Source organism: Miniopterus natalensis, chromosome X (assembly GCF_054644295.1).
Source record: "Miniopterus natalensis isolate mMinNat1 chromosome X, mMinNat1.hap1, whole genome shotgun sequence".
Taxonomy (NCBI): Eukaryota; Metazoa; Chordata; class Mammalia; order Chiroptera; family Miniopteridae; genus Miniopterus; species Miniopterus natalensis.
The window spans coordinates 83,875,935-83,901,200 of NC_142103.1; the positions used below are offsets into that span (position 1 = coordinate 83,875,935).

At 36.7% G+C, this 25,266-nt stretch overlaps 1 protein-coding gene across 1 annotated transcript in view; it reads right to left on the reverse strand.

The window, feature by feature from the left end:
- PRRG1 (proline rich and Gla domain 1) overlaps positions 1 to 25,266 on the reverse strand; it is a 49,762-nt gene that overhangs the window by 1,488 nt on the left and 23,008 nt on the right.

Here is a 25,266-nt window from a genome sequence, read left to right on the forward strand (position 1 = left end):
ACACTTGTGACAGGTCAGCAAGGTGTTAAAAATTACTTAAATTAATGTAAGTGCAGACACAAGTTAACTTGTGACCAGTCAGCAATATTCAGATATGGAAACACATGTATACTTGTGACTGGTCAGCAATTTGTTAACATAATGAAAAAAACCAAAACCAGATTTGTTGGTTTAGATGACCTTATAGCCTACATTTTCCATGACAAGAAATTACAAATAAATCATGGTGCTCACTCTGGATCTTTCCTAAAATAGAACATGAGTCTTCTTCAACACTTGGAGTAATTTATATTTTCAGCTATAACATTTTTTTTTCCACTTATAGAATTTTTAAAAATCTTTCAGTTAGAGTTGACATACACTATTTTATTAATTTCAGGAGTAGTGATTAGACATTTATATAACTTAAAAAGTGATCACCCCAATAAGTCTATTACCTGACAACATACATAGTTATTACAATATTACTGGCTATATTCCCTATCCTATACTTTACACCCCTGTAACTGTTTTTTATAACTGGAAATTTGTACTTCTTAATCTCTTCACCTTTTTCACCCATCCTCTCCAAACCCGCTCCCATCTGGCAATCATCAATTTTTTTTCTCTGTATCCATGAGTTTGTTTCTGTTTTATTTGTTCATTTATTTTGTTTTTTTATACTCCACGTGTAAGTGAAATCATGTGGTATTCGTCTTTCTCTATCTGACTTATTTCACTTAACATAATACTGTCTAGGTCCATACATACTGTAAAAGACAAGATTTATTTCTTTTTTATGGCCAAGTAATATTCCACTGTATATGTATACCAACTCTTCTTTACCCATTCATCCATCAATGGACATTTAAGGTTGCTTCCATATCTTAACTATTGTAAATAATTGTGAATATATCATTTTAAATTAGTGTTTTTGTATTTCTTCAGATAAATACCCAGAACTAGATTTGCTACGCCATATGGTAGTTCTATTCTTAATTTTTTGAGGTTTCTTCATACTGTTTTCCATAGTGGCTGTCATAATTTACATTCCCACTATCATTGTGTGAGGTTTCCCTTTTCTACACATCCTCTCCAACACTTGTCATTTCTTGTCATTTTGATGAGAGATTCTAACAGGTGTATTACATTGTGCTTTTCATTTGCATTTCCTAGTAACTGACGATATTGACTATATTTTCACATGCCTGTTGGCCATGTGTATGTCTTCCTCATAAAAATGTCTATTCAGATCCTCTGATCATTTTTTAAAAATCCTTACCCAACAATATATTTTTCATTGATTTTAGAGAGATGAATGGGGGGAAAGGAGAGGGAGAGAGGGAAGGAGGGAGAGGGAGGGAGGGGGAGGGAGGAAGGGGAGGAGGAGGGAGGGAGGGAGGGAGAGAGAAACACTGATCAGTTGCATCCCACACGTGCCTCAACTGGGGATCAAGCCCACAACCCAGGCATGTGCCCTGACTGGGAATCGAATCATGAGCTCTTGGTTCCTGGGTCGACACTCAACCACTGAGCCACATCGGCTAAGCAAAACACAACAGATTTTTGTATACTGATTTGGTGCCTAATAACTTGACTCTATTTGTTTATTATTTCTAATATTTTTTTGGTGGTTTTTAGGGTTTTCTATAAGTAAAATCATGTCATCTGCAAATAGTGACAGCTTTACTTCTTCCTTTACAATTTGGATGCCTTTTATTTCTATTTCTGCCTGACTACTCTCTCTACAACTTCCAATACTATGTTGCATAACAGTGATAAGAGTGGGCATCCTTGTTTTGTTCCTGATATTAAATGAAAAGCTTTGTTTTTCACTGTTGAGTATGATACTAGCTGTGGGTTTGTCACATATGGCATTTATTTTGTTTAGGTACTTTCCTCTATACCCATTTATTGAGATTTATTTTTATCATAAACTAATGTTGAATTGTTTAAATGCTTTTACTACATCTACTGAGATGATCATATGATTTTTTATACTTCATTTTGTTAAAGTGATGTGTCACATTGACTGATTTGCAGATGTTAAACCATCCTTACACATCATTGAACTAAATTCCACAAGATCATGGTATATGATCCTTTTAATATATTGCTGCATTTGGTTTGCTAATATTTTGTTGAGAATTTTTACATGTTCATCAATGATATTGGCCAGGATTTTCCTTTCTTGTGTGTGTTTTGTCCTAGTCTGGTTTTAGTATTAGGGCAATGTGGTGCTCCTGAAATGAATTGGGAAGCAGTCCTTCCTCTTAAGTTTTTTGGAAGAGTTTCAGGAAGACAGATATTAAATCTTTGAATGCCTGGTAGAATTCACCACTGAAGCCATGTGGTCCTGAACTGTTGGTTTGTAGGCATTTTTTTTATGTAGTTTCAACTTTGGAAGGTGGTACGATTCTAGAAATTTATCCATTTCCTCTAGATTTATAATATGTTGGTGCATATGTGTTTATAGTAGTCTCTTATGATCCTTTGCATTTCTGTGGTGGCTACTGTAACTTCTCTTTTGTTTCTGATTTTAGTTATTTGAGCCTTCTCTTTTGTTTTTTTCTTTAGAGAGTCTAGGTAAAGGTTTATCAAATTCATTTATCTTTTCAGAATAACACCTCTTAGTTTCATTGATTTTTTTCTATTGTGATTTTTTGTGTCTGTTTTATTTCCACTGTGATTTTTATTATTTCTTTCCTTCTACTGACTTTGAGCTTCGTTTGTTCTTTTATTCTAGTTCTTAAGGTGTAAGATTAGAGTGTTTGAAATTTTTCATGTTTTTTGAGGTAGGCCTGTATTGCTATAAGCTTCCCTCTTGGTATTGCTTTTCCTGCATCTCATACATTTTGGTATTTTGTAATTTCATTTTCATTTGTCTCCATGTACTTTTTAGAATTTCTTCTTTTTTTGTTGAGCCAATAAATTGTTCAGTAGCATGTTCTTTAATCTCTAGATATTCTTTATTTTTCCAGGTTTCTTCTCATAGTTGGCTTCTAGTTTCATACCATTATGGTCAGAAAATATGATTTCATTTTTCTTAAATTTGTTGAGACTTGTTTTGTGTCCTAAAATCTGGTCTATCCTTGAGAATGTTCTGTATACACTTAAGAAGGATGTATATTCTGTTGCTTTTGGAGGGACTGTTTTGTATATCTATTAGGTACCTCTATTCTAACTGCCACTTAAGCTCGCTGTTTCCTTGTTGACTTTCTGCCTACATGATCTACCTACTGACATAAATGGGGTGTTAAAGTCCCCCTACTATTATTGTGTTGCTGTGAATTTCTCCCTTTAGGTATGTTAATAGTTGCTTTATGTATTTTGGTGTTCCTATGCTGGGTACATACATAAACCGTGGGTATTGCCACAGTTCCTAGAACCACAGGTCACAGGTGCTGCTGCTGCCAAGGGTACCAGGTTCTTAGATGCAGCCCCTGCTACTAGGAAGGGCTGAGGTTGCAGTCACCACCACTGGTGGAGGGCGGCATGGATCTTGGGTGTGGACGTGGTCCCTGGAGCCTCCAGTTATGGGCTCTACCACTGCTGTTCCTCTTGTTCCATGCCCTCCATGAGGTCTAGTCTACCCACCTTCATATGTATGGATCTCTTGGGCATCCTGGTGTGTTGTGCAGAGGATCCTATGTTAGGCTATGGATGTCCTACTGGTTGTAATTGAAAGGGGAGAGACAAAGGAAATGACTCACTTCTCCAGATGCTGACATCACTCCAGGAAATAAAATTTTAATCATGTACTTACAGAGACCTACCAAATATCTCATTTGTGCTCAATTTTTTTTTTTATCTTCAGATGAGAATTTCCTCTACCACTTCCTAATCTTTCAGATTATCGTCCCTTTTTCTCTCATTTAATCCTATCCATGAAAATAAACAAGTATGTGATTTCAAACAATTTTATAATTCTAACCTTAGATAAACACATTAAAAAGTGGCACTTTTAGCCCTAGCTGGTTTTACTCAGTGGTTAGAGCACTGGCCTGTGGACTGAGGGGTCCCGATTTGATTCCAGCCAAGGGCACATACCTCAGTTGCAGGCTCGATCCCCGGCCCTGGTCGGGGCACATGCAGGAAGCAACCAGTCGATGTGTCTCTTTCACATAGATGTTTCTCTCTCTCTCCCTTCCATTCTCTCTGAAAAGCAATGGAAAAAATATCGTCGGATAAGGATTAAAAAAAAAAGTGGCTTTTTTATATTATCTACATCACCTTGGTATAATCAAGCATCAGTAAGGCACATGAAAATGGGTTTTTTTCATGGTTGGCTGTGTAATTAAATTTCTCTGGTTTCTTTGACATGCTGGAAATAAAATATATACAGACTAAAAGAAAATAAACAGATTTTTATTTTGAATGGTTAAAAAGAAAGCCTAGACAAAAATGGAATCATAAAACCAGATTTTTACTTTACCTGTAGTAATTCAATCCACATTCAGTAATGAATGTATAATTACCATCTCCATTTGCAGATGAGGAAATGGAGGCTCACAGAAGTTAACTGATAATATACGCAAGGTCATTTAACATGAAACGTTGGAGCTGGAATTTGAAACCAAGAGGCCTGGCATTCGAGCAAACCAAAAAGCAATCTGCCTTAATGTATAAGACATTTTGGCCATATCTGGCTACTTTCCTAGAAAATTCAATCCATCATGTTAAATTTTAGTCAAAAGCTCAGTTTATAAATTAAATATTTTCAATTAAAGTAACATTGATTGGACAGAAAGGTACTTACTGACAGATTTCTTTGGGAACTAGACTTACTTTATTCTTTAGGCCAGAGAATCATATGAAAATGCACTTAAAATCAACCCTAATATAATTGTCATTCAAAAAAAAAATTAAATTCAGCTATGTCTCTGTATGCTATTTTTTAAAAAAGTCTTTATCTTACTGAAAGCAGCCAAAGATATTCAGGAAGAGAAAATAATTCTAAGACTAGGAAAGCAGTGTTTTAGAGGGAATGAAAATTTGTTGAAGAAAAATATCATTAAAGGTTCTCAGTAATTTTAGATCAGGCTAAAATTATACAAATAATAAATGTGATCTGAATGTTCTAGAGAGGTCTGAACCATCTGAGAGGGAATAACCCAAGAGGTAGGTGTTTCATCACAGAAGATGAGTTTTAGGATGAAATTCAGTATGTACAGGATTCTATTAAGCGATATTAGCTGCTCTTTTATAAAATATGTTTTTCTGATTTGAATTTTCTCACTGGCATTTATTAGAATTTGAGTGACTCAAGGCCTGAAGGCCTACTCCTAATTCAAAGTAGAGCTAAGAATGTTTTATAATCTGATTAATTAGCTCAGAACCTACCCTGTGAAGTTTGGAAATGGGTGATGCTGCCCAATAGCATTTATATACAGCACTCACATGGCTTCTCCCTTTCCTTGAACAAGTATGACAGGAAAGGGAAGGAAAGATTATCAGAGATGAGGGACAAAAGCCACAATCCTAACTCAAAAAGCTGCCTGAGAACAAGTTGGGGCATTTCAGCAAGAGGTTTTCTAAAAATTTTAAGACACTTTATCAAGATGGATGTTCTGGGGAAAATGGCTGGAGTGAAACAAGTCAACATTTTTGAGTTAATTTTTGTCTAGAGGATAGGAATATGTAGATATAACTTCTGAGAAAACAGAAAAAACATTTGTAAATTACTATATAAAAAGTAAGGGATTATTTTGAAAACTGCCACTAGGGTATAGACAAGTTGACAAGAAACAATATTTATGCTGACTATAGTGCCAATTCAGTTTATTTTATGATAAAGTTGAAAACGATACAGCTAGAAGATGAAGAAGAGGGTATGGTTTTGTGTGTTTTTAAAAGTAAATATGAGGACTATTATTTTTGCAAGGTAGCAAACAGCTTACATAAAGTAAAACTTCTATAAGTTAGATATAATTATTTAGAAAATGTTAATGTTTGGATTGGCACAGTTGAGGGGGAAATGGATATCTGTACTGGTATAAAAGGCAGCAGGAGGGATTTCAAGTCCCAAAATATCCCCCATGACCACTATTCAAAATTGACTGCTAAAAATTCATTCTTTCAGGGTTCTAGTATAAGACAGCAATATTCCAAGATCCTGAACATAACTCCTCCCAAGGACATACCAAATCTACAGTTACATATGGAACAAATTCCTGTGAAAAAAACTAAGAACTACCTGAGCAACTCCTACACATTGGGTGAAAGGAAAAAAACAACAACATCTAAGCAGGCAGGAGAGACTGAGACAAGTTCTCACCATAAATCCAAACTCTGGTGCATGGACCCGTAATCAGGAGGGAACTCAAAACTATGAGCTTTTCCCTGAGGAGCAAAGAGCCACATCAGGCACCCCAAATTTTAAGATATGCACCAGAAAGATGAACCCCTAAAGCATCTAGCTTTGAAAGCCAATGAGGCTCACTTCCAGGAGACCCACAAGGCTAGAGCAAACTGAGAAATGGTTCTTAAAGTGTTCATGAGAGCAGACTCATCTAGCACTAGGAACCAACTGAAAGGCACCCAGACTCTGAGTGAAAGACATTTACTTGCTTACCTTAAAGATTTGGCCTGTGGGTCAGGCATTTAACTTAACACACGTACAGGGGTCTACTGAGGTACTCTCTGGAGATAGAGGACAGCAGCGTCAACTTTGCACTCTCCCTCTGCCTTGCTTCAGCTTACTGGTCTCTCCCAGAGAGGAGCCTGTACCCTCCTCTGACACCCTGATTTTTGCAGCTATCATCCAGAAGTCATCTGGCTCTGGTGGCGAGCAGGGCTTATGCTCATAGGTCCCACAAAACTGTAACTAATGAGAGAAATAACTCTTAACCAGCTACCACCCCCAGGACACAGCAAGACTCAACAGACTGAGGTGCTAAGTCTTTCTGTGAAATAGGCCAATTAGCTTATCTTCACAGTTGCAGCCTGAGGGGCAAGATTCTAATTAAACACACATCTGAGGGCTGACTGTAACCAAGTAAAAGGTAGGAAAATATAAAGAAAGGAGAATTCAGGAAAAAAAAAATAATAATAGGCAATGTAAATAAAACCAAACATAGATTCTTTGAGACTAAAAAGAAGACAGATCAAGACTGGAAGATATGGCACTGTGACAAGAAGCACAGCGCCCTTACTCCCAGCCACGAACTTGATTTACCACCAAAATACTGTGTAAGCAGTTTGGAAAAAACAGAAAAATATATCTGAGGGGACGTATTTTGAGTAGGGAGCACTAAAGAAACATCATACAGTCTGAATCTTTTCTCTGCCCCTTCTACCTCCCAGAAACTTCTCTATTTTTTACTTTTTATTTTATTATTATTTCTTATTTTTCAATACTATTAGCAATAATGTCCTTTCCTCTCATTCTATTTTTTCATTCTCTCCGTTTTATTTTTTGTTTTGTTTTTTGCTTTAGCATTTGTGTTCTCCCTTCATTCTCCCAATTCTACTTTCACTTGGGATGTTTTCATTGTGATTGGCAGGATATTTTGTAAGATACTGCCTGTTTCCTGGCAGTTTTGTTGTGTACTGTCTTGTCTTGCTAGCACCCGTACAACAGCTCACATGATGTGGTTGGGGCTGAGTCACACAGCTAGCTAACCTGAGAGGAGAGTCCTCCCAAGAACAGGTCAACAATAATCTAGACTCAGCCACAACAGGGGAGCCCAAAGAACCCACAAAAGAGTCACACACAAAAGAGACACTCTAGAGCAAATGGCTCAGAAGCATAAGGAAAACACACCTCTGGGCTCCACTGGATGTACACTACAAAATCCCACCCCACAAGACTGGGGGACAGCAAATATATCTAACATACAGATACAAACACTAAGAGCCACCAAAATGGAGACAAAGAAACCCATAAACTAAAGAAAAGGAAAAATCGCCAGAAAAAGTCCTTAATGAGATGGAGTTAAGCAAGCTATGAGAAATAGAGTTGAGAGTAATGGTTATAAAGATGCTCAAGGAAATTAATGAGAACAAAAAGACAATGGAAAGGTCGAAAAACTTATTGAAAACATGAAAAAAAGAGCTAAATATCAAAAATAAGAACCAAGCAGAAATGAAGAATACTATATCTGCTATCAAGAATACAATGGAAGGAATTAAAAACAGGCTCAATGAAGCAGAGGATAGAATAAGTGACTTAGAAGATAAGGTAGGAAAAAACCCTCAACCATAGCAGCAGAAAGAAAACACACTTAAAAAGCATGAGGACAGTCTAAGGGAGCTTTGGGACAACATGAAGAGAAACAACATTCACATCATAGGGGAAGCAGAGGGGGAGGAAAGAAAGCAAGGGATAGAGAACTTGGTGGAGGAAATAATGACAGAAAACTTCCCTAGGATGGCGAGGGAGAAAGCCACACAAGTTCAGGAAGCACAGAGGGTTCCAAGCAAGAAGAACCCAAAAAGACCCACTCCAGGACACATCATAATTAAATGGCAAATGGCAAGGACAAAGAGAATACCAAGGGCTGCAAGAGAGAGACAAGCAGTGACCTACAAGGGAACCCACATAATGCTGACAGCTGATTTCTCAACAGAAACACTTCAGGCCAAAAGGCAGTGGCATGATGTTCTCAAAGTAATGAAAAGCAAGAACCTGCAACCAAGATTGCTTTATCCAGCAAGGCTATCATTTAAAATTGAAGGTGAAACAAAAAGCTTCCTAGACAAAAGAAGGCTAAAGGAGTTCAGTACCACTAATCCAGCATTGCAAGAAATGCTAAAAGGACTGCTTTAAGAAAAAGAAGAAATATTGAGAGAAAGGTATGTCAGAATAAAGGGGAAAAATGGCATTAATTAAGTATATATCAATAACCTTAAATTTAAATGGAATAAATGGTCCAATCAAGAGACATAGGATAGTTGAATGGAAAAGAAAACAGGACCCAAATATATGCTGTCTACAAGAGACCCACCTGACAGCAAAAGATTCACACAGACTAAAAGTACAGGGATGGAAAAAAATATTCTATGCAAATGGAACCAAAAAAAAAAAAAAAGCTGGAGGAGCAATACTTATTTCTGACAAAATAGACTTCAGAATAAAGACCATAACAAGAGACAAAGATGGTCACTACATAATACTAAAGGGATCAATCCAACAGGAGCAAATAACCCTTATAAATATATATGCACCCAATAGACGAGCACCTAAATACATAAAAAATGTTTTGGTGGACTTTAAGGGGGAGACTGACAGCAACACAATCATACTGGGGGACTTTAACACCCCACTATCTTCACTGGACAGATCATCAAGACAAAAAAATCAACAGGGAAGCACAGACCTTAAATGACACACAAGATCTAATGGATTTAATTAACATTTACAGAACATTGCATTGCAAAGCAGCAGAATACACATTCTTCTCAAGTGCACATGGAACATTCTCAAAAATGTTCCATGTTAGGGCACAAGGCAAGTATCTACAAATACGAGGAAACTGAAATCATATAAAGCATCTTCTCGGATCACAATGCCTTGAAACAAGAAATCAACCACAATAAAAAAACTCAAAAATATTCAAACACATGGAGGCTAAATAGCATGTTATTCAACAATGAATGGGTTACCAATGAGAGCAAGGAAGAAATCAAACACTTTATGGAAAAAAATGAAAATGAACAGACAACAACCCAAAATCTATGGGACACAGCGAAAGCAGTCCTGAGAGGAAAGTTCACAGCAATACAGGTATACCTCAAGAAACAGGAAAAAGCTCTACTAAACCATCTAACACAACAACTAAAAAAACTGGAATGAGAACAGCAAACCCTGAGGAGTAGAAGGAAGGAAATAATAAAAATCAGAGCAGAAATTAATGACATAGAGACTAAAAAAACAATATATAAAATCAATGAAACCAAGAGCTGGTTCTTTGAAAACATCAATAAGATTGGTGAACTTTTAGCCAGACTCACTAACAAAGAAAGAGGACCCAAATAAATAAAATCAGAAATGAAAGATGTGATATAACAACTGTCCCAACAGAAATGCAAAGGATTGTAAGAAAATACTATGAGCAACAATACACCAACAAACTGGAAAACATGGGTGAAATGGACAAATTCCTAGAAGCACACAATCTTCCAAAGCTGAATCAGGAAGAGGCAGAAAACCTGAATAAGCTGATAACATCTAATGAAATTGAAGCAGTAATCAAAAAACTCCCAGCAAACAAAAGTCCTGGACCAAATGGATTTACAGGCGAGTTTTACCAAACACTCAAAAAAGAATTAACACCTATTCTACTAAAACTATTCCAGAAAATTCAAGAGGAGGGAAAATTTCCGAACACTTTTTATGAGGCCAGCATCATCCTAATCCCGACACCAAATAAAGACACTACAAAGTAAGAAAATTACAGGCCAATATTCCTGATGAACATAGATGTTAAAATCCTCAACAAGATACTAGCAAACCAGATCCAGCAATACATTAAAGGATCACACAACACAACCAAGTGGGAATTATTCCAGGGATGCAAGGCTAGTATAATATTAGCAAATCAATAAACGTGATATATCACATAAACAAAATGGACAAAAATCATATGATCATATCAATAGATGCAGAAAAAGCACTAGACAAAATCCAGCATACTGATTTCTGATAAAAACTCTCAGCAAAGTGGGAATAGAGCGATCATACCTCATCATAATAAAGGCCATATATGACAAACCTACAGCCAACATCATACTCAATGGGCAAAAACTAAAACCACTTCCCTTAACCTTTATCCGATGTTTAGTTCCCGGCAAGGAGTGGGTCCCGCTGGCCGAATTTAAATGCTGATGGAATTTAAATGCCGTCTTTTAAAGGTTAAATACTCAGAAACCTAAGCACATACGTTCTTTTTTACTGGCAAAAGGAAAGAAACAATTATTTGTACAGTTGATCCTGGAAAATATATGGAGTTTGCATGATGCTGTCTTTTAAATGCCGTCTCTTAAAGGTTAAAAACAGGAAGAAGACAGGGATGTCCGTTTTCACCACTCTTTTTCTACATAGTATTGGAAATCCTAGCCACAGCCATCAGACAGGAAGAAAATATAAAAGGTATCCAAATTGGAAAGGAGGAATTAAAACTGTCATTATTTGCAGATGTCATGATATTGTACATAGAAAGCCCTAAAGACTCCATCAAAGTACTGCTAGATTTGATAAATGAATTTGGCAAGGTAGCTGGATACAAAATTAACATCCATAAATCAATGGCATTTTTATACAACAAAAATGAACTCTCAGAAAGATAAACTAAATAAGCAATATCATTTACCACTGCACCTAAAAAAATAAGATACCTAGGAATAAACTTATCCAAAGATGTAACAGACCTGTACTCGAAAAACTCCAGGACACTGAAAAAAGAAACAGAGGAACATATAAACAAGTGGAAGAATATACCATGTTCACGGATTGGAAGAATGAATATCATTAAAATGCCCATACTACCCAAAGCAATTTATAGATTCAATGCAATTCCTATTAAAATACCAACAACATATTTCGCAGAACTAGAACAAATATTCCAAAAATTTATATGGAATCAAAAATGACCCCAAATAGCTGCAGCCATGTTGACAAAGAAGAACAGAGTGTGTGGGGGGGGTCATTTTACTGGATATCAAACTGTACTACAAAGCTACTGTAATCAAAACAGCCTGGTATTGGTACAATAACAGACATATAGATCAATGGAACAGAACAGAGACCCCAGAAATGGACCCATGCCATGATGGTCAGTTAATATTTGACAGTGGAGGCAAGAGCATACAGTGGAATAAAGACAGTCTCTTCAATAAATGGTGCTGGGAAAATTGGACAGCTACATGCAAAAAAATGAAGCTAGACCACCAACTTTCACCATACACAAAAATAAACTCAAAATGGATAAAAGACTTAAATGTAAGTTGCAAAACAATAAAAATCCTCGAAGAAAACATAGGCAGTAAAGTCACAGACATTTCATGTAGTGGAATTTTCAGTGATACATCTAGGGCAAGAGAAACAAAAGAAAAAATAAACGGGACTACATTAAAAAGCTTCTGCACAGCAAAAGAAATCAGCCTCAAAATACAAAGGAAACCCACAGTCTAGAAAAACAGATTTGCCAAGGATGTATCTGATAAGGGGCTAATTTCCAAAGTGTACGAAGAACTCATACAACTCAACAAGAGGAAGACAAAGAATCCAATTAAAAATTGGGCAAAGGACCTGAATAGAGACTTCTCCAAAGAGGTATACAGATGGCCAAGAGACACATGAGAAAATGCTCAATGTCACTAATCATCAGAGAGATGTAAATTAAAACCACCATGAGGTGTCACTTCACACCTGTCAGAATGGCTACCATCAACAAAGCAACAAATGACATGTGCTGGCGAGGATGTGGAGAAAGGGGAACCCTGTACATTACTGGTAGGAATGGAGACTTGTGCAGCCACTATGGAAAAGAGCATGGAGGTTCCTCAAAAAATTAAAAATGGAACTGCCTTTTGACCCAGTGATCCCACTTCTAGGAATATATCCTAAGAATCCTGAAATGCTAATCAGAAAGAATAGATGTTCACCTATGTTCATAGCAGCACAATTTACAACAGCTAAGATCTGGAAACAGCCCAAGTGCCCATCAGTAGATGAGTGGATAAAAAAGCTGTGGGACATTTACACCATGGAATACTACGCAGCTGTAATGAAGAGGGATCTCATACCCTTTGGGACAGTAAGAATGGACCTGGAGAAAATTATGCTAAGCGAAATAAGCCAGGCAGAGAAGACAAACATCACATGATCTCACTTATATGTGGAATCTAAAGAACTTAATAAACTGATGAAAAGGATAGATTAAATGCCACAGAAGTATGAATCAGACTGAGGAATCTCAGAGGGAAGAAGCGGGGTGTGGGTGGGTGGGGGAGAGATTAACCAAAGAATTTATATGCATATATGTGCATAAGCAAAGGACACAAACAATAGTTTAGTTAGGGACTGGGGTGGGGGGGTGGAAGGGGTCAATAGGGAGAAAAAGGGACATCTGTAATATTTTGAACAAAAATAAATAAACAATAAATAAATAAAGATAAATCTCTAGGTACACTGATCAAGAAATAAAGAGAGAAGGCATAAATTATCACTATCAACAATGAGAGAGAAGATATTACTACAGATAATGAAAAGGGAATAATACTGTCAGGACTGACTTAGACTAATGATTTGTTTAAATTGATTTCAGAGGAAGGGAGGGAGGAAGGGAGACAGAGAGAGACAGGAAGAGATACAAAGAGAGGGAGAGGGAGAAACATCAATGTGAGAGAGAAAAATTGATTGGTTGCCTCTTGCACGTGGCTTGACAGGGATCGAATCCTCCACCTAGGTATGTCCTCTGTCTGACAGGGAATCACACCCGCTACCTTTTGGTGTATAGGACAACACTCCAACCAACTGAGCCACCCAATCAAGGCACAGACTAATGATTTACCTCTAGCAGCTGGGTATATTACAGTTGGGCATATTATCACAAAATTGTTGTTCTTTTAGCAAGAAAACGGGGATAAAATGATTTTTAAATCACTAATCAACAGTGTCTGCCATACTTTTCTTCATTAACAAATTGGAATATATTAATTCAGGCAATTTCTTTTCTCTGCAAGAATATTTATGATAGGGCAATCCATAATCAAAACTGCAATGAGCACAGGATTTCTAGGATAATGGAAGTAATACAAAATGTGGTAGAGTGGAGAAAGCAAATAGAATGTTGTATTCTGGAACAAAGTGTCTTTTTTGTAGTAAATTAAAGGATACTAAAATCCCTAGTAGATAATTATTTATCTCTGTTTTGTCTAGAGTTTGCCCTAAATTTTAATAGTTTAAAATGGAAAACAGCAAAGTGGAATGTAACAGTTTTAATGAAGAACTAATATAAATTCTAGGTTTATGGGGAATTATTATTTTTATTAGTTTATCTCATTTCAGTTATTAGTATGCACCTGGATCTTTATAATGTAATCTATCTAAGTAATAAAAATGAAGCTCTGTAGAATTGAAGTTTCATTAACTTTTTATAGAACTAATTCTTTATCATCTCCTCTACCTCTTCAGATATTATTCTAGAATTATAATGAAACCTAATCAATTTATTTAGCTTAAAGACAGCTTCCTTGAAAATGATTTCACCATCAAACCAAATAAGTTCAAAATTGTCTAAAAGTTCAGTTTGCCACTTCTCAGATAATAACAAGAAATCTCACCCTACTCCTACACTCCTTCCTAATTGGCTCAATTATGTTGCAAGTTCTATTAAGTTTTCTTCTCTTTGAGACATCCCGCCATATCTGTGTGTGACAGCTACATGGTATGATGCTCTTGAGTGCTAGATTAGGAATCAAAAGCCAGGAGTTCCAATTCCACTTGGAAATCAGGCATATCATTGGTCTTTTGGGCACTCACACTATTTATCTAAAGATGGAAAGAAAGTCACCTCCTTTGCTTGTCCCAATTGTTGTTCTAAAGCATTTTAAAACAGCAAAAATAATACAGCAAAGAATGGGTGGGTACCAGCAACTAATTTTTCATTTCAATCATATCTGGGCTTGAATAAGTTATTGTGATGTGCCTTTATTAATATCCTAATAAAAACAAGCCTAAGAAATCTAGAAGTAAACTGTTTCATTGTACAAACCTTGGCATAACCATCAGCAGTTAAATTAGGAGGGAACTGTGTTCAGTGCGAAGGGGAGAAAAGACAATGAATTAGGAGATTGGGTCCCATTTCTGGCTGCACCAATCAGTAACTTGCTATGGGAAAATGAGAAAATGAACAATTTCTCTGGGACTGTTATTTGTGAAATGAAGAGCTTGATCTATTTGGTTTTTATGGACCCTATCAGTTATAAAGATGATTCGAGCCTATCCCATCAGTCTTTCTTCAACAATGAAATGGAAAGGAGAATCAACCTTTATTCATAATGAGCAGTGATTGGTATCAAACATTAGCTTAGGAATGAGATAATATCTTAACATTCAAATAATAATGCTATTTTAAGTTATGACTTAGTTTGACCCTCTAAAGCATAAAATTGAAGAAAAGGCAGAGCCCTCTTCACTCTGCTGGTTGCTTTATGTGTAATGGGGGAATAAATCTGTTTTCAGCTTGATGGTAACAAAGACCTAGGGCTGACTATCACAAAGTTCCAATTTCCTTTGCCACTGATTTTATTGTACCTCTGAAGTGGCTAAACTGAATCTTATTTCTATAGTTACTAATACTCCAACCATAAGAACCATCTACGGTCAGAAGCCTTGCTCTGGGGGGACTGTGCCCTAGCACTGGGGGAAAGAACCAGTGACAGCCCCCAATATTAAAGGACTCAGCAGCTACCCACTGTAATAGAAATTGAGTTAAAGTAGTGGGCCCACCTAGAAGGGAATCTTTGAGGAGTGGGCAGGGATGGTGTCTGGTTGCTGTATTTTATCAAATATACCATGGATTGAATAGCATACTGTTTTATGTATTTAAAAAAGAAAATGCTTCCAACTAATCCATGACATGTCAGTGATTATAAACTGTACCTCAACTTAAAAGAAGTTAAAATGTGAATAAATGATCAGAGAATCAATGAAATACTGTAATATTTATTGGGTTTTGTCATCCACTTGCCTGAATACATTTATCAAAGTAGTTACTTTTTTTACTATTTATACTTTTTGGTAATTAATTTGTGGCCTCAATAATCTACAGTATTATGTACAATGATAGAAATCATTAATAAAGAAAAAAATTGGCATTTTCTGATAGATAGTATGTCATTTAACACTTCAGCCTCATCTTAGAATAGGTGGTTTCTTCCTTTTCCTTTTATGGAGGTAGAAGTTTAGTTATTAGGCTAAGGAATGTAATTCCTCTGGTTAACAGGTAAACAAACCCCTGTTCTCTAAATTCAGAGCTACCCCCCCCCCCCAGTATGCTATGGGTGGCATGTGACATTATTATTTCATATGAAATAATAGATGCATTAAACATTTACCAAGCAAAATTGCTGATCTAGGGTTCTAATCAGATCCCAATTTGAACGTGAAGGTTTTATTCTCATCAATCCCACTGACTGACTGCGGCTCACTGTTGGATAATATGAGCATTCCTAACAATGACAGTACTGTCCATCAAGTCGTCAAGCATCCCAAAGCAGCAGCACAGTAGCTGACAGTGCTGCTAGGATGACTAATGCACTTGCTAGGTTGGCTTGTCACACTTTCATAAATTCAAAGTTACTGTTTATCCCTAAGACTTTAAACTATTGAGGGGAGCTCCAATAAAGCCAGTTGTAGGGTACTGCCATTTCATTCCAAGTAGATATCCACTTAGGCAGTGGACTGATTGGCTGATGTGCCTCACTCCTTCCCCCTGTTCCCATATGAAGGGCAGGGTACATTTGAGGAAAAGTGGGGTAGAGGATGGGCTCAACAATGGAACATATCCTTTCCAAGGATTAAAACAAGGTGTACAAATTTCCCATACGTTAGGTGGATACTGTGGAAAGCTTGAGCCACATTGCTGCTACTTTGCCTCAGAGGGCTGTTTGCCAGGCAAAGGGTCCCCAAAACAAGGAAGTGAGGTATGCATGTCAGTATAGAAGCCAGCTGGGGAATAAGGCAAAAGAGGCCCACATGAGTCACAACTCCTATTTCTAGAACTGTTGTGGGGAGGCTTCTTCTAGGTCCCTTTGAACATGGTGCATTTCCCACCCAATTTACAATTAGACCCACCAAAAAATTAGTTACAACCAAGAAAGGGCTATAGCAGTACCAGTGAAGTTAGAGACATCTGTCTCCTTTCCCCTTCCTTCCCTCCAGTCCTCAAAATACCAGAGAAGAGAGAAATGGAGGGGGTAAGGGATAAAGAGGAGATCATATCTCTCTCTTCACTCCAAGACCTTAAGGTCAAGCTTTAGAAGGACTGGAGGAGTGGAGGAGGAAATGCTGAGCATAAAGCTAATTCAACACTAAAGTTTTGAATGGAAGAGAGTGGACAGGAGTTTTTATCCCCAAAGTGCCTAAAAAGGTATGAGACCTGCCTGTCTCTAAGGAACAGAAGTTTAGACTGTCTAAGTAGAGTGGCTATACAAGTCAAGGTCTTTTTATACATGTGACTCGTTTATTTGACCTTAAACGCTGGTGCAATATTGCCATGGAATCCTTGGGATTCTACCAGATCTATTAGAAGAACTCTGGCAAATTAATTCCAACAAGGAGCAATGATGAATTATGAAATTCTATGTGTGTCTTCAGTGCAATCATGGGTAAACAGCAGCATATTTGTAGGTTACACTAAGTAGACACTGCTGTCTATAATATGCATATTTATATTACAGCTATGGTACAAATGATTCTACAAGTGACAAAAAATGGACTCATCAGTCCCACAGTACCCAGTCTCTCAGGGGAGGCCTAGAAAAGATGAACTGGCACTGGGAGAGGAAATCTGATGAGGTAACTTCAGGGCAAGGTTCACTGATTGCTAGCATGGGCAGGAGAGACCCACACTGGAGCCAAGTCCACTGCTTTGGGAGGAATATACAGACTGAAACCCTCCAAATTAAGTTACTATCATAACCTGAAAAGAATAATTGAGGCTACATAGGACTTATAAGCCCGGCCAGGTGTGGCTCAGTGCTTGAGTGTCGACCTGGGATCCAGGCGATCGGGGTTCAATTCCCGGTCAGGGCACATGCCCGGGTTGCGGGCTTGATCCCCAGTCGGGGCGTGCAGGAGGCAGCTGATCGATGACTCTCATCATTGATGTTTCTATCTCTCTCTCCCCCTCTCCTTTCCTCTCTCTGAAATCAATAAAGATATATTAAAAAAAAATAGCCCAGCTGCCACAGAATAAAGTTCACTACTAATTTAAAAACATCAACAATATAATCAATAAAAATTTAATATAAATGATCATATAATGGACAGTGATACCTGCCTATATATGTCAGACCTTCCTCATTTCTCTAGTAGCTCAGAATACCAATTGCATGAAATAACATACTTTGGTCCTATTTAACTTATTCTCATGAGATCCCTAAAATAAATAGACAGAAAGCCTGTGGGAGCCCTAGGAAACCACCTTCATGTGACTGAAGGGAAACTTCATATTTGGCTCTTTCCCCAGGAGGGTCTGGGATGGGTCTAGCAAAGGGAAAGTGTGGGAAGACTTGAATGGAAATGCATAGAGTATGGCTGGGAGATAGCCACACCGCCACCCCATGTTTTCCTCCCACCTCCCTTCCTTCCTGAATTCCCTCATCCTTCAAAGAGCAAAGTTCTGAATCAGTGGCTAGAGTGCCATCAATGGATCATGGAAACCTAAGTAAAATATGAGTTTCCCTAACAATCCCAAAGAAAATGAGTTTTTGCCTGTAAGAGTAATGAGTAATCTCTAGGAAACTAGTGATTAAACTCTTAAATACCTGAGACATTGAGCATCTCTTGTAATCACTATCTCTACCTACAATTGTCAACATGCTAGTTCCTGCCAGAGGCTCTGAACTCAGAGATTTCCAATGTAGCTTTTGTAACATATCCTTGTATGAAGGGGCACTGCATATCTCTTTCCTCAGTTTCTTTTTCAACAATTTCTACAATAAACAAATTTAAATGGCAGCACTTTGGAATGAGAGGTATTATCTAAAAAGGAATCTCTGGACTTAGATCTAAAATCCTTGGATATTATTAACTAAGTTTCTAAAATGCAATCACAACTTGGGGGTGGAACAGAGCATGGGGTGCACAGGGACTAGAATAAAGACTTGGGATGATGCACCCAGACAGGAAAGTCATCCATAACCCCAGAAATACCACTCACTGCAAAGCTCTTTGAGAATTTTAACTAAGCAGTTTTAGTTAAACCCCTTACTTTACACTCTAATGAAATGTTATCTGCTGATTACCTACATTAAAATCCCCAAGACTGCTCAACAAAGCAGCTTCCATGGCCCCAAGAGATCTGTGGACCTTAGACTGTGCATTTTTAAAATAAACTTTATTTATTTTGGAAAAATTTTAGATTTACAGCAAAATTGCAAAGATATCACAGAGCATTCCCCTGTACCCTTCACCTAGTACTTTCTAATGTTAGCATCTTACATTGGGATGGTACATTTGTTATTATTAATGAACCAACAGCGGTCCATTAGTATTAACAACTGATCACCAGTTTTACCACCTTTTGTTCCAGAATCCAATCGCCATTGCATTTAATCATGTCTCTTTAGTCCCCTCTAGTCTATGACAGTTTCTTAGTCTTTGACAGTTTTGAGGAGTCAACTATTTTGAAGACTGTCTCTCAATTTGGATGTCTTTGGTAATTTTCTCATGGTCCCCCTGAGATCATGTTATGGGATTTTGGGGGAGAAAATACTAGAGAAGTGAAGTCCCTTCTCATCATATGATATATATGACTTATCACTGACTATACTAATCTTAATCACCTGGTCAAGGCAGTGTTTTCCAGCTTTCTCCACCATGAACATATTTCTTCTCATTTTCCATACTCTATTATTTGGAAGCAGATCATCAAGTTCAAGTCTCACTCAAAGGAAGCAGATAATTAAGCTCTGCCTCCTAGGAAGAGGAGTATTTACAAAGATAATTTGGAATTCTCTACTCTTCCATCCATTCATTCATTTGTATCATTATGGACTCCTGTATTTATTGTACACTTTGAGTTACAATCCAATACTATAATCTTATAATCCAATGCCAAAACTGTTCCAGCTTTGGCCATGGAGAGCTCCTTAAGGATGGCCCTGTGTCCCTTTGTCATGCTCCCATTATTTGTTTCTTTGAGCATTTCCTTCCTTTCTGGTACTATAATGTGCTCTAGCTCATCTTGTATTCTCCTTGCACCAGGCCAAAATCAACCATTTCCCAAAAATTTTGGCTTCTCTTATTGTGGAATGGTATTAGAAACCCAGAACTGGGCACTGAGTAGGACTATGCAGTTTTGATAAGCAGCCAAGATGATCCATGTACACTCTGAAGTTTGAGGAAAGCATTTTGGAAAGTCAAGTACAAATAAAATAGAAATAACTTGTAAAGAAAAGTTCTGAAATAGTTGTTTTTAAAAATTACTAAGTTAGTTTAACATGAAAAGTTCCAAAATGCAAAGAACCCTCGTGGACCCATAGAGATGAAGAGAGCTCCGAAGCAATGGTAGAAATAAAAAAAATCATTCTAAAATAAAGTGGCTCTAATTCAGCACCTAAAAACCAGAACAAAATATATGTACTGAAGGCTTTCTCTGTGCACAGCATCAAACCAAATGCTGTAGGTATAATTTCTCCCTTTTATTTTTTTCACTGTAAAATTGTTTTTGTTTTTTTAATGGCAGGTCAAATATCCTAAAACATACATATTTTGATAATCTTCTAATCCCAGTTGAGTTCAAATATTAAAGTAATATTTTTCCCTTTTAGAAGATACAGAAATTGAGGCCTAGAAAGGTTAAAAGTTTAGTAAGCAATACAGTCAGTAGGTGGCAGAGCTGAGATATAAAATCAGATCCATCTGATTCTCAAAACAGAGGATTTTGCCATGGCATTCTGATCAACTACGGCTTATATAAGCCTTTGTGTGTATGTCTACTGTCTCTACCAGATCTCAAATACCATGAGGAAGGGTCAGTTTATTCATTGTCCTGTGTCTTTCATAGCAAGCACTCAGCAGATAATGTCTGAAATCTGATCAAATTTCTAGGTGGCGAAAATGAGAACTGCAAAGTACAATACACTTTCTCCCACCATATAACATAATTAGACTTCTGTTCCAAATTAGGCTAAAAAAATTACAAAAAAAATTCCAACATATTATACTGGAAACAGACTTCTAAATTCACATAATCCAGATTTAGGTATGATGAACATATACATGTATGCATAAACTTCTACGTGATATATTTTAGTAAACAAATAGTTAATAAGTAGTCTAAGAGTTGAAAGAAAATTCCAAAAGCCAATCATTTTCTTTACTGCCAGGATTAATCAATCATAAACTTCAAAGATGAAATTGCGTTGTTCAATGCTTCTTAACATAGAGCAGATTCTTTTTAACATGTAACAAACACTATTCTTAAATAGTTTTTCTGAAATAGATCAAGGATCAAAATGCCGTTTCTATTACACTTATGAGACCAAAAACCCTTGGGCACACCTTATTGTCAATGCTATGGATTTAATGGCATAAAGCAAACTCAGATGATAGGTTTTAAACCATAAATAAGGGGAGAAACATAACAACAAATAATTTAAAAATTTTAAATTAAGTCTACATCTTATCAGCTAACTTTAAATCACTTCTTCCAATGAATTAAATGTATACTTTGTAATACGCCAATCCATTTGATCATTTCTTCACTGTTTAATCAAATATTTAATTCCTATTACATGCCAGCACTGTTTTATATGCTAAAGACCATAGGTATGAACAAAGTAGAAGGGAAATCCCGCTGTCATACAGCTAACAGTTCTGGGGGGAGAGCAACAATAAACAAATACAACAAACAGATGTCAGATGGTGATGTGCTGGAAAGAAAAAAAATTCACAGAAGGGGAAAATATTGCAATTTAAGGTAGGATAGATGAGAGAGTGATGGTGGCTTGGGTGTAAAGTGGTAACAAGTAGAGAAACTGAGAGGTGATTAGATTCTAAATATACTTTCCTGTCAGAACCAACACTATTGGCAGGTGGGGTATGGGATATGAAAAAAAGGGAAGAGTCAGGGATTACAACAAGGCTAAGGGCTTAGCAAAGAAATGTATGGACAGTTACCACTTACTGAGATCAGGCTGTGGTAGAAGCAAATTTGGGGCGAAGGGGCCCAAATCTGTCTATGTTTAGCTTGAGAACCATATTCAATTCAAAGAGGAGATGCTGAGTAGGCAGTTAGTCATGCAGGTCTGCAGTCCAGGATACAAGTAAATCTGGGAATTATTAACATTTCAAGCCCCGAGAGTAGGAAAACTCACCAAGGAATGAGTAGAGAGAAATGAGTTTCAAGAAATGAGGTGGTTGCTGGAGGGTGTGGGGTGAAGAGTCCCCATCCTCTAAAAGATGTGTAGGGTAATGAGAATGAGGAAAAGGTGATGCTGGAGAGTGCAAAGAACTGCTTGAGCAATTGTTGAAGGACTGGTTTCAAAGATTGCTGAAATGCAGCATCCTATCTCTGCGGACAGGAAAGGATACATAGAAGCACTGAAGTGCATAAAGGACAGAGAGGTAAGCAGTAAAACCACTGTTCACCTTGAGAGTCAGTAGTAAAACTAACTCAAACAATAAAAGAAGTCAGTAAGGTAGTAAGATATACAATTAACACAAAAACCAACAGCCTACAAAACACACATCTGACAATGGACCAGTATCTAGAACATATAAAGAACTCTCAAAATTCAATAATAAAAGAAAACAACCCAATTAGAAAATAATAAAAAGAGTGGTTGCCAGATGTGGGGCATGGGAGATAGGTAAAATGGGTAAAGGGAGTCAAAAAGGACAGATGATTGCTAGAATTAATGGGGTGATCACATTGTAAGGTATAAAAATGTCAAATAACTCTGTTGTACACCTGAAACTAATATAATCAATATAAGATTATATACCAACTATACTTAAAAAGTAAATTTTTAAAATGTACAAACTTTTAGTTATAAAATAAATAAGTAATGGGGAAGTAGCGTACAGCATGGCGACAGTGACTATAGTTAATAAATACTATACTGACTATTTGAAAAGTTGCTAAGAGAGTAGATCTTAAAAGTTCTCATCACACAAAAAAATAATAAAAATTGTGGGCTGATGGATGTTAACTAAACTTATTGAGGCAGTAATTTTATAATATATATATACATATATATATATAGTCATTATATACAATGTTGTGTGTTATTTATACCTCAATTTTTTAAAATTAATGTAAAACAAGAAAACAAGCAGAAGACAGGAAGGGAGATTTCGTGAAAGGGAATGTACAAATATCAAATAAGCACATGAAAAGTTGTTTGACATCATTAGCCATTAAGGAAATGGAAATTAAAATGTGGTATCTCTACACACCTATTAGAATGACTAAAATAAAACATAGTAACAACATCAAGTGCTGGCAAATATGCAGAGAAACTGGATACTCAAATACTGCTGGAGGTGATATAAAATGGTAATTTGTACAATGACAGATTAGTTTGCCAGTGTCCTAAAGAACTACACAAACACTAATCATATAACCCAACAATTGTACTCCTGGGGATTTACAGTCCCAGAGAAATAAAAACCTATGCCCACATGAAAACCTTTACATAAATATAGCAGCTTTATTTGTAGTAGCCCCAAACTGGAAACAACCCAGATGTCCCTGAAGGACTGAATGGTTCAAACAACTGTGATAGATCTATACCATAGAATACTACTCAGCAATGAAAAAGAACGAACTATTGATACACACCAGAACTTGGATGAATCTCAAGACTATAATGCTGAGTGTAAAAAGCCAGTATCATAAGGTTCCATATTAAATGATTCCATTTCTGTAACATTCTTGCAATGACAGAATTACAGAGGTGAGGGAACAGATTAGCGATTACCAGAGGTTAGGGAGGGTGGGTCAGGGATGGGGGGTATGACTAATAAGGAAGAATTTTGTGGCAGTAAAAGAATTCTGCATCTTTATTATTAGTGGTGATTATAGGATCTACACACGTGATAAAATGACATAAAACTATACACAGTGTAGCAATGCCAGTTTCCTGTTTTTGATATTGTACTACAATTATGTAAGATATAACCATTGTGGAGGACTAAGTAAAAGTTACAAGGGGGCTTTCTATATTATATTTGCAATATTTTTTGTGAATCTATAATTATCTCTAAATAAAAAATTTAAAAACACATAATGTACCCTTGGAAGTATAACTTAGACCATGAGATTTCTTAGAACTCAAGTCAAAATAAATATATGGTTATTTAATTAACAAATTAATAGTCTAGTACATAAGTGTTCATAGCAGCTTTATTTGTAATAGCCCCAAACTGGAAACCACCCCAATGTCCATATACATACAATGATACACTACTAAGCAATAAAAACTAATGAACTGTTGGTACATACAATATGGATGCATCTGAACATAGTTATGTTGAGTGAAAGAAGTCAGACAAAAGAGTGTACAATGTATGACTTCATTTATAGAAAATTCTAGAAAATATAAACTAATCTATAGTGACAAAAATCAGATCAATCAATGCCTGGGGGATGCTGTTTGTGGGGAAGAGGTGAGAAGAAGGAATTATATGGGGCAAGAAGGAACTTTTGGGGATGATGAATTTATTCACTATCTTGACTGTGGTGATGGTTTCTTGGGTGTATATATATGTCAAAACTTACCAAATTGTACACATGAAACAAGTATGGTTAATGGTATGTCAATTATAATCCAATAAGGTTTAAAAAGATCAGTAGCTTACACAAATAATGACCAGTTAGAATATATCATGGAAAAGAACACTCCATTTACAATAGCAACAGAGCAATACTTAGGAACCAACCTAAGAAATGTACAAAACCTTGAGTTCTTAAACCTTGAGCTCTTTCCTCTTAGTCATGGGTCCTTCTCAATCAATCAAGAGATCAAAGCCCCTTTCTTTAAAACTTCTGCAATAAAATGTTACTTCTGTAATAAAATTTGATGACCCTCTAACACATGTGACATCCCTTGTTTAGCATCAAGTGTTATTTTTATGGTGCATTGGAATGGATCTTTATATAATGGCTACCTCTGGCAACGTAATTTACAACTGCAGAGCAGTTCTATAGAATTTATACTTCTGCCTTGTGCTTTCCCATCCCTGCTCTTCTTGAATAGCATGCAGACTAAAGAGAAGAGGACTATTCTCACAGAATGGGGAGAGGAGTTCAGGTATGTATTTTCTTTGGTAGGAGAAGTAAACCATTTTAAAGTAGTGTCAGCATCTATTAGCTTCCTCCACACTTTCTCTCTGATTAGGCAGAGTAAGGGGATGATATCTATAATTTTCCCCAGACAAAGCTTCCTGTGAAACAAGTGCTTCCCTTTGCTAAGATGACAAATCTCAGTTCAGCAGAGTCCTATGGAAATGGGATCTGCAAAGACAGATCAACATATAGGAACGTGAATCTAGCCCTCTACCCACACAGTAGTTTCAGTTAGATGCCACTTTCAGAGTTCTTCACAAGG